The 10,686-nt window shown below is 37.2% G+C and overlaps 1 pseudogene; it reads left to right on the top strand.

Annotated features, from left to right (window-relative positions):
- Window positions 1-1,146: 1,146 nt before the first annotated feature.
- On the top strand, window positions 1,147-6,526 carry LOC110121591 (adenosylhomocysteinase-like; annotated as a pseudogene).
- The last annotated feature ends 4,160 nt before the right edge of the window (window positions 6,527-10,686 follow it).

Below are 10,686 nucleotides of genomic sequence, written 5' to 3'. Positions count from 1 at the left end.
GGAACTTCCACGGTGGTCAGTGGTTAACACTCTGCACTCGCACTGCAGGGAGTGCAGTTTCGCTCCCTGGTCAGGGAACTAAGATTCTACCAGCTGGAGCAGTGGTCATAAATAAATAAATAATAAAATCTGAAATACGACTTCATAATTCAATTGATAAACTCAAATATTACAGGCAGATATTTTGACCAGTTCATTTACATTGTTAGAAGTTTGCATAGTCAGGTATCATTTAGAAATTAGGATTGTTTAAGTTAAATATAATAGTGACTTGGCAATTTATTACCCACACAAGGACATTCTTAAAGTGTAAGGGGAAGTATAAATAAGTAGATGAGGAAACAGATATAAACAGTAACTGACTCAACCAACCAACATAAATGTTTATTCATGGTACATAGTCCTATTCATGCATTTTTCTTCTTAAGAGCTGAGGCTGTGTTATGCATCTTTATATACTCTGACTAGTAAGGTATTTGCCATATGATACATAGTTAAATGTTTAAATGAATAGAGAGAATAAAATAATTGTTTAATTAAAATAAAATAGAGAGATTTGAGTTTTGACCACCCAAAAAAACATCAGAATTTCATCCTTTCACTCCAGTTCTATAAATGTAGCCAAAACACCAATAGAATGTGTTTTACTGACATTTTTCCTTGAAGACTAAATATTTATAAATTTGACTAAATGATTTTTGAGAAAGGATTGATTAAAAATAACAGCAAATGAGAAAACCAAGTATAGATTATCCACAACTACTCCTTTTAAAATACACGAAGCAAAAAAAAATAAAAATAAAATTACACTAAGCATAACTAAGGATTTCAAAAAATTATTTATCAAATTTATAAGAAATAAAGCCATTCACACTTAATGAGTTAGAATAGCTGAACTAAATAACCCATGATACTTATCTTATAGATTTAAGATGCCTGGTTTCTTCAAATGAAAGACAGTTTAGACTGGAAAAAGCCTGGAAATATGGAAATAAAGTTCGCAACAATAGAAAATATTAATAGGGTAATTAAAGGTCAGAAAATATGAGAAAAGGCTTGTAGCTTTGAGAAGGGCAGACAGCAGCTGACATGTAGAAGAACGATAAAGAAGCCAGTGTTTAGAAAAGCAGAGATTAAGTTCGTGAAATGGTACTTGACTGGCAGCTAGGAGGCTTTGTTTCCTTTCATCTTCGTTCTGAATTAAATGTCTTGCCCTGCCCAGAGCTGCCCGGTCTGCCTCTTCCCAGCCTGAGGCCTGGGTCCATCACTCTGAGGAAACACCTCCAGAAAGTTGGACAAGCGTTCTTACAAAGTTGCTGCCATTAACTGGGCCATCTGGAGATGCAAGGTCCCAGACCTCACAGAGGATGAGACGCCAGGCCCGATGCGCTTGTGGGAGATGGCCTCCGCCCCCGAGCCATGCAAGTGCGTCCGGTTTGCCCACTGCTGGCACATGACCATGGAGACAGCTGTCTTCATCGAGACTCTCCTGACACTGTGTGTTGAGGTGCAGTGGTCCCGCTACAATTATATTCTCCACCCAGGATCATGCAGCAGCTGGAAGGCTGAAACAGATGAGGAGTATCTGAGGTGCATAGAGCAGACACTGTTCTTCAAGGATAGGCAGTTCAGCATGATTCTGGACGGTGGTGGGACCTCACCAACCTCATTCACACCAAGTACCCGCAGTTCTTGTCCAAGTCATCTCCAAAGAGACCACAACGGGGTCCACAACCTGTATAAGGTCATCGCACACAGAGTCTTGAAGGTGCCTGTCATCAATGGTGATGGCTCCATCACCAAGAACAAGTTTGACAACCTCTCTGGCTGCCAGGAGCCCTTCATAGATGGCATCAAGTGGACCACAGATGATGATTATGGTGGTGGAAGCAGGCTATGGGACATGGGCAAGCGCTGTGCCCAGGCCCTGAGGGGGTTTGGGGCCATGTCATCATCATGGAGATCTACACTATCAACACACTCCAGGAGGCGAGGGAGGGCTATGAGTGACCACCAGCGATGAGGCCTGCTTGGAGTGCAGCATCTTTGTTACCACCATAGGCTGTATCAACAAAACTGTTGGCCTGCCCTTTAAAGAGATGAAAGATGATGTCATTGTGTGTGCAACTTTGACACTTCATGGACACGTTGACATGGAGATTGATGTCAAGTGTGCTGAATTAAAATGCTGTGGAGAAGGTGAACATTAAGACCTAGGTGGACTGCTACTTGTTGAAGAATGGGTGTTGCATCATCTTGCTCGCCAACGGCTGGCTGTCCAACCTGGGCTGAGGCATGGGTCATCCCAGCTTCGTGGTGAGCTACCTCTTCACCAAGCAGGTGAGCTGTGGACCCACCCAGACAAGTGCCCGATCAGAGTCCACTTCCTGCACAAGAAGCTAGATGAAGCAGTGGCTGAAGCCCCCTGGGCAAGCAGAATGTGAAGCTAACCAAGCTGACTGAGAAGGAGGCCTATTACCTGGGCATGTGCTGTGATGGCCCCTTCAAGCCTAATCACTACTGCTATTGGAAAGCAGACCTGCTCTCTGCCTTTGAGCTGCTGTCCTTGCCTGGGTCCCACTTCTCCTCCCTAAGAGCAAATGGAACCACCTTTGAGGTTGGTTTGATAATGTCTGTCATCAATGCCTTGGGACTAGTCAGTCAGTCTTTGGCCTCTGCTTCATCCCTCATGCAGTTCCAAGTGTCGCATGGGGAATTGAGAAGTCCCTCCTCAAGTCCTGGTCAGGATGGAGGTACGTGGGAGTTACCACAAAGAACCATGAGCTCAAGGGCTTTGGAACTGTTCACTCAGTTCTTTCTTCTCACCTAGAGCCAGACATCTTGGAGTGCGAAGTCAAGTGAGGCTTAGGAAGCATCACTACGAACAAAGTTAGTGGAGTGATGGAATTCCAACTGAGTATTTCAAATCCTAAAGGGTGATCTGTGAAAGTGATACACTCAATATGTCAGCAAATTTGAAAAGTGCAGCAGTGGCCACAGGAATGGAAAAGTTCAGTTTTCATTCCAATCCCAAAGAAGGGCCATGACAAAGAATGTTCAAACTACTGCACAATTGCACTCATCTCACAGGCTAGCAAAGGAATGCTGAAAATTCCCCAAGCTAGGCTTCAACAGTACATGAACTGAGAACTTCCAGATGTTCAAGATGGATTTAGAAAAGGCAGAGGAACCAGAAATCAAATTGCCAGTATCTGTTGGATCATAGAAAAAGCAAGAGAGTTCCAGAAGAGCATCTACTTCTGCTTCATTGACTATACTAAAGCCTTAGTGTGGACCACAACAAACTGTGGAAAATTCTTCAAGAGGTGGGAATACCTGACCACCTTACCTGCCTCCTGTGAAACCTGTATGCAAGTCAAAAAGCAATAGTTAGAGCTGGATATGAACAATGGACTGGTTCCAAATTGGGAAAGGAGTATATCAAGGTTGTATATTGTCATCCTGCTTATTTAACTTATATGTACAGTCCATAGAATTCTCCAGGTCAGCATACTGAAATGGGTAGACTTTCCCTTCTCGAGGGGATCTTCCCAACCCAAGAATTGAACCCAGGTCTCCCAAATTGCAGGTGGATTCTTTACCAGCTGAGCCACAAGGTGAGCCCTATATGTAGAGTACATCATGCACAATGCCAGGTTGGATGAAGCACAAGCTGAAATCAAGATTGCTGGCAGAAGTATCCATAATCTCAGATATGCAGAGAAATATCCATAATCTCAGATATGCAGGTAACATCACCCTTATGGCAGAAAGCAAAGAAGAATTAAAATGCCTCTTGATGAAGTTGAGAGAGGAGGGTGTAAAAGCTGGTTTAAAACTCAACATTCAAATAACTAAGATAATGACATCTGGTCCCATTACTTCATGTCAAATAGATGGGGAAGCAATGGAAACCATGACAGTCTTTATTTTCTTGGGCTCCAAAATCTCTGCAGATGGTGATTGAAGCCTTGAAATTAAAAGACACTTGCTCCTTGACAAACCTTGACAGAATATTAAAAAGCAGAGGCATTATTTTGCCAACAAAGGTCTGTCTAATCAAACCTATGGTTTTTCCAGTAGTCATGTATGAATGTGAGAGTTGGACATTAAAGAAGGTTGTGCACTGAAGAACTGATGCTTTTGAACTGTTGTGTTGGAGAAGACTCTTGAGAATCCCTTGTATGGCAGGGAGATCAACCAGTCCATCCTAAAGGAAATCAGTCCTAGGTGTTCATTGGAAGGACTGATGCTGAAGCTGAAGCTCCAATCCTTTGACCACCTGATGTGAAGAGCCAACTCTTTAGAAAAGACCTCGATTCTAGGAAAGATTGAAGGCAGGTGGAGAAGGGGATGACAGAGGACAAGATGGTTGGATGGCATCACCAACAACATGGACACGAGTTTGAGCAAGCTCCAGGAGATGGTGAAGGACAGGGAAGCCTTGCATGCTGCAGTTCATGGGGTCGCAAAGAGTCACACATGAATGAGTGACTGAATAACAACTCAGTCTTTCCTTAGGCTGGAAGTTGGCAGTAGCAGTCACAAAGCCATGCTCTTTACCAGCCATGCCCTTGCTTGGTCTACGGACTTTAGACCATGTTCTTGGTTTATAGGCTCATTGGTTCCTCAACCCATGACAGATGAGAAGGAATTATGTCAAAGAGTGTAGGGGAACTATCGGAGTTTGTCAATTAATTTTTTTTTCATTTATTTTTATTAGTTGGAGGCTAATTACTTTACAATATTGTAGTGGTTTTTGTCATACATTGACATGAATTAGCCATGGATTTACATGTATTCCCCATCCCAATCCCCGCTCCCACCTCCCGCTCGACCCGATCCCTTCGGAGTTTGAATGCTCCTGAGAGCCTGGCTTAGTGCTGGGCATTCTCTTAAATCTCAAAACAATGATGTTGTTACCTTTAGTCCATATTTTACAGGGATTGGAATATATTGGTAAGTGAGAAAGGATGAGAGAAGTGACAACCAGAGGTTGAGAGGGGCCAGAGAGAAATAAAAGTACATTGTAACTTGGTTCCCATCACAACTGTGGATCCAAAAGGGATTAACTTGGTTTATAAAGAAAGAGTAAGAAGGAGAGTTAGTAAAATTTTGGTGCCTAAAAAGAAATCAAATGTCTTCCTGTCGAGTAGAATGTAGAAGTTATATTGAATACATGCACACACACATGCATATATAACATATGCACACATATAATATGTACAAATAACAGGACATAGGTAAGTATAAATATACTGAACAATTCTCTACTCTTAATTTCCATTCTTAAAGTAAGCAAATCCACCAGGTCTCTGGTAAATTACTTTGGCATCATTACTAACTTGGTAGCTATATATGATCTAGAGAAATTTAATTTTTCTGCAGGAATTGTTAGCAAGCTCAATTCCTTATAAGCAATACAAATCAGGACACAAAATCCTAAGTGGACTCATTGACAATCAATATAGAAACATTTGACTGCCTAAAGAAAAATGGCAAAAATCATCGGGGGCTGAAATTAAACTGTTATGTTCAGTGCAGTCACTAAAAATTTAGTTCAACTGCTAAACTTTCCTGCAGACAACCAAATAGGTCTTTCAAAAAAAATTCAACTACTGTCTAATATGTAGAGATATAACTTCATAACTCAAAATTTTCTGCATTTTTAAAGAAAGCCATTGAACATTTATTCATTCTTACCTAGGGACTATTCATATTTTTAGGCTGTGGGCTCCCAGGAAGTCTTAATTCTTCTTATGTAAATACTGTAAAACTTCGGCATGTTAAAAACAAAAATAAAATCATTGAACATGAAATTCTGCAATATCTGAAATTAAATTCAGTCAGACATGACTGAAGTGAATTAGCATGCATGCAAGTCAATTATACTTCCATTTTAAAATTTTTAATATTAAAAAAAGTGTACATTCTTAACAGCGGAGTTTGCTGTTATTCTCTCCAGTTAATAAGCAATCTTGGAATTTTTGCAGTGAATGTTGAGGAGCGTGTATCTTTTTAAATTATGGTTTACTTTGGATATATGCCCAGGAATGGATTTGCTGGAGAATCCCAGCGACGGCGGAGTCTGGTGGGCTGCTGTCTGTGGGGTCGCACAGAGTAGGACATGACTGGAGCGAATTAGCAGCAGCAGCAGCATGATAGCTCTATTTTCAGTTTTTTAAGAAACCTCCATGGTATTCTCCTTAGTGGCAATACCAGTTTATCTTCCCATCAACAATGTGGGAGGGTCCCCTTTTCTCCATATCCTCTCCAGCATTTGTTTTTAGACTTGCTGGTGATGGCCATTCTGACCATTGTAAGGTGATATAGCTCATTGTAGTTTTGATTTCTTTCCTTTTTTTTTTTTTGGTAATTAGTGTTGTTGAGCATTGTTTCATGTGCTTTTTAGCCATCTGTATGTCTTCTTTGGAGAAATGTCTTTTTAGATCTTCCTCCCATTTTTTGATTAAATTGTTTTTTAGATGTTGAGCTGCATGAGCTGTTTGTAAAGTTTGGAGATTAATTCCTTATTCAGTAGAACATGAATTTGAGCAAACTCTGGAAGATAGTGAAGGACAGAGGAGCCTAGCCGTAGTCCATGCAAAGCGTTGAACCCTTAGTGACAAAACAAGAACAATTCCTTGTTTGTCACTTCATTTGCAAGTATTTTCTCCCATTCTGTTGGTTGTCTTTTCATTTTGTTTATGATTTCCTTTGCTATGCAGAAGCTTCAAGTGTAATTAGGTCTGATTTGTTTATTTTTATTTTCATTACTCTGGGATGTGGATCAAGAAAGATCTTGCTGTGATTTATGTCAGAGGGTGTTCTGTTTGTTTTTTTCTGAGTTTTATAGACTCTGATCTTACATTTAGGTCTTTAACTCATTTTGAGTTTTGTGCATGGCATTAGAGAATGTACTAATTTCACTCTTTCACATGTAGTAATTTCCCAGCTTGACTGTTTAAAAAAGTTAGGACGTAGAAGATGTGGTCCATATATTCAATGAAATATTGCTCAGCCATTAAAAAAAGAATGAAATAATGCCAATTGCAGTGCATGGATGGACCTAGATACTGTCATACTGAGTGGAGTAAGTCAGACAGAGGAATACAGATGTCATATGATATTGCTTAAATGTGGAATTTTAAAAAAAGGTACAAATGAACTTATTTACAGAATAAAATTAGAGTCACAGATGTATGGAAAAAAGTTGTGGTTACCAAGGGGAGAAGGGGTTGGGAGGGATAAACTGGGAAATTGGGATAGACATATACACACCACTACATGTAAATAGATAATTGATAATAAACTATTGTATAGCACAGGGAACTCTACACAATAGTCTGTAATGAGCTATATGGGAAAAGAATCTAAAAAAGAGTGGATATAAGCATATGCATTATTGATTCACTTTGCTGAAACTAACACAGCATACAAAATTCAAGTGATAATATTGAGATTGAGTGCTTAGGTATTTGTGAAAAATTATTCTTAAAGTTCATAATTTAAAAGTCAGTCAGACATTGGATTCCATTTCCAGTAATGACAGAGTAGCATGTAGTAGATCAAGTCACTCACAATTAATAATTCTAAACTGTGGATAATATACATATATAAGCAACTATTTAAAGATTTTGGAGAGTCGCCAAAAGCCGGAAAAAATTGAAGAGATGTTAAATTTTCAAAAAGAGGAACTGCACTGGATGAGATAATACATATTTACAAGCCTTTCATCTAAAAGTACTATCCAGTCTTCCTGGTGTGGAGCATCTGGAACTTAAGCAGAAAGATGTGGTCTTAACATGTTGGGAAGTAAGAGGATATATTTCAGGTTGCAAGAAAGATTTTAAATGTGGGAGCACAGAAAGTGGGTTGCTATAGACGGGGGAGCACTAAAATCTGAGCAAAAATTTTGCCAAACACTGGCTGATCACTGATTTTGTATTCCCAAAGACCAGGAAGAAGGCAAAAAAAGGAAAAAAAAAAGGCTGACAGAAGTGAGCAGAACTTTCAAGCACCAAAGGGGAAATAGAGTTTAGATTCAATCTAGACAAGTATATTTTCTGCTAGAACGAAACCAACAATTGTCAGATGAAGAGACAGAATCCAGAATCTTTAAAATGTATTAGTTCCAATGTTTAGAAGTCAATGGAAAGTTACTAGATGTGTTAAGAAACAGGGAAAGAGGACCCACAGTCAAGAACAAAAAATAATAGAAACTAAAGTCAAAGAGACAAAATTTTTGGAATAAGCAAAAGGCTTGTCATGCATATGTTTAAGAGATGAAGGGAACTATGCTCACAGAAATGAACAAAGGATGTATCTAAATATATAAATGGAAAATATATGCAAGAACTAAGTAGAAATTATAAAACCAAAAAATACAATACCCAAAGTAAGGATTAACTGGGTAGATTTAATAACAGATTGTCATATATAATGTCAAAGTAAAAATAATGAAAATATATCACAGCAATATTTATTATTAAATTAAAGCAGTTCTAACTAAAGTGATAAGTATAGCTTATATATTATAAAATAAAAATATATATTTCTTTCCAATGTCTGATTTATCACCTATAAAAGCTAGAAAATATATGCAAAGTAAATATGTGCATACTAGGAAGTAGGACTAGCATAGATATTGATGGTATAGAAAATGGAGAAAACTGAAAAAAAAAAGAAAGAAAATGGAGAAAACTGACAAAGGTAAAAATTGGTTCTAAAAAAATTAATAAAATTGACAAATGATTAGAAGGGTTGGACAGAGAAATAAGAAAAAAATATTACCAATCTTGATTATAAAAAATTGACTATCACTAGAAACTCTCTAAAAATTAAAGTAAAATGAAGGAACATTAACAGTTTTAGCCAACAAATACATCTGTTTCAAATTCCTCTAAATATAAAATTTGCCAAAGGTTGAAATACTGGGTCTGTATAGTCCTATACCTGTTAAAGTAGAAAATGAAATTTCTTTTAAGCACACTCTCACTAATAGATTTGCAGGCTCAGATTTTTTTATGATAAATTAAATCTATTACTTAAGAAATATGGAGATGAAAATGGCAACCCACTCCAGTGTTCTTGCCTGGAGGATCCCAGGGATGGAGGAGCCTGGTGGGCTGCCATCTATGGGGTCGCACAGTCGGATATGACTGAAGTGACTTAGCAGCAGCAGCATTTAAGAAATAAGTAATACAAATTTTTTTTAAATAGAGGAGGGAAGAACACATTAACATTCATTTTATGAGGCCAACATAAGTAACACTAAATCATGATAAAGATGTTACAGACAAAAAAAAAAAAAAATTGCAGACCAATACCTCTCATAAGTATAGATGGAAAAAATCCTTAACAAAATATCAGATAGTATTCAATAATAAATGAAAGACTAATGTATTTTTATCAGGAAAGTAAAGTTGCTTTAACATTCAAAAATCATCAATCTAATTAAAAATATTAGCAGATAAAGAATAACCATATAATTATCTCAAAGATGCTCAAAGTTAAAAATTTTTAAACCATTCATGATAAGTACACTCAAAAAACTAAGGATAGAAAATAGATTTCTCAAATTAATCAAGGAAATTTTTGAAAATCCTACAGATATTATCATATTTAACTGTGAAATGTTTAATATGACCTCCTTCAAATCAGGATCAGTGCGTAAAAACCACTACTTTCATTCAATATTTCTCTGAAACTTTTATTCATTGCAACAAAAAGAAATAAAGGACATCAAAACTAGAAAGGACAATTAGTACAAATTTTTGTGGACTGATGACTTGTTTGTTTTCATAAAAAATTTGTAAAGTATATTCAAGGAAATAATTAGAAATAATACCTACCTTGGGCAAGAACACAGGCTGCAAAGTTAATGCACAAAAGTTAATTGTATGTTTATATATTAGATCAAAAAATTGAAAATGAAGTTAATTAAATGATTATATTTACAATAATGTCAACAATACAATCGGAACACATCTGACAAGATAAATGCAACATGTCTACGTTGAATGCCACAAAAATTTGCTGGGGGAAAGTCAAAAGCACCTAAGTAGATGGAGACATACAACTTGTTTATAGGTTGAAAGACTCAATATTTTATAATGTCAGTGTCAACTCTAACCAAATCGAACAATTTATTCAATGCAATCCCAATCAAGACCTATGCATATTTTTTGCAGAAATTAACAAGCTAATTTTAAAACTTTGCTGAAAGTTAAAAAAATCTAGATTATTCCAAACAATTTTGAAAAAGTTGGATGACTTACAGTACCTGACTTACTGTAGAACTGAAAACAAAGTGATAGCTGGCATGAAAATCAGCAAATAAATCAGTGAAATTGGACAGAGAACCTAAAAGTAGACTTGCACCTACATAATCATTAGATTACTGACAAAAGCATCATGTGAAGAAAGAAAATTCTGTTCAACAAATAGTGTGGGCACAACTAGATTGAAATAGAAAAAGATAAACCTTGACCTCCTAACTCAAGTACACAAAGATGAATTTGAGATGGATCATCAATCTAAACATAAATGCTAAAACTGTAAAGCTTTGAAGAAGACAGGAGGTTATTTTTGTGACTTGGAGGTAAACAAAAATTTCTTAGACTCAACACAGAAAGCAGTAACCTCCTAGAAAATTGCTAAACTTCACTGAGATTTAAAATTTCT

Source organism: Odocoileus virginianus, chromosome 10 (genome assembly GCF_023699985.2).
Source record: "Odocoileus virginianus isolate 20LAN1187 ecotype Illinois chromosome 10, Ovbor_1.2, whole genome shotgun sequence".
Taxonomy (NCBI): domain Eukaryota; kingdom Metazoa; phylum Chordata; class Mammalia; order Artiodactyla; family Cervidae; genus Odocoileus; species Odocoileus virginianus.
This window is presented reverse-complemented; position numbering and strand designations above follow the sequence as displayed.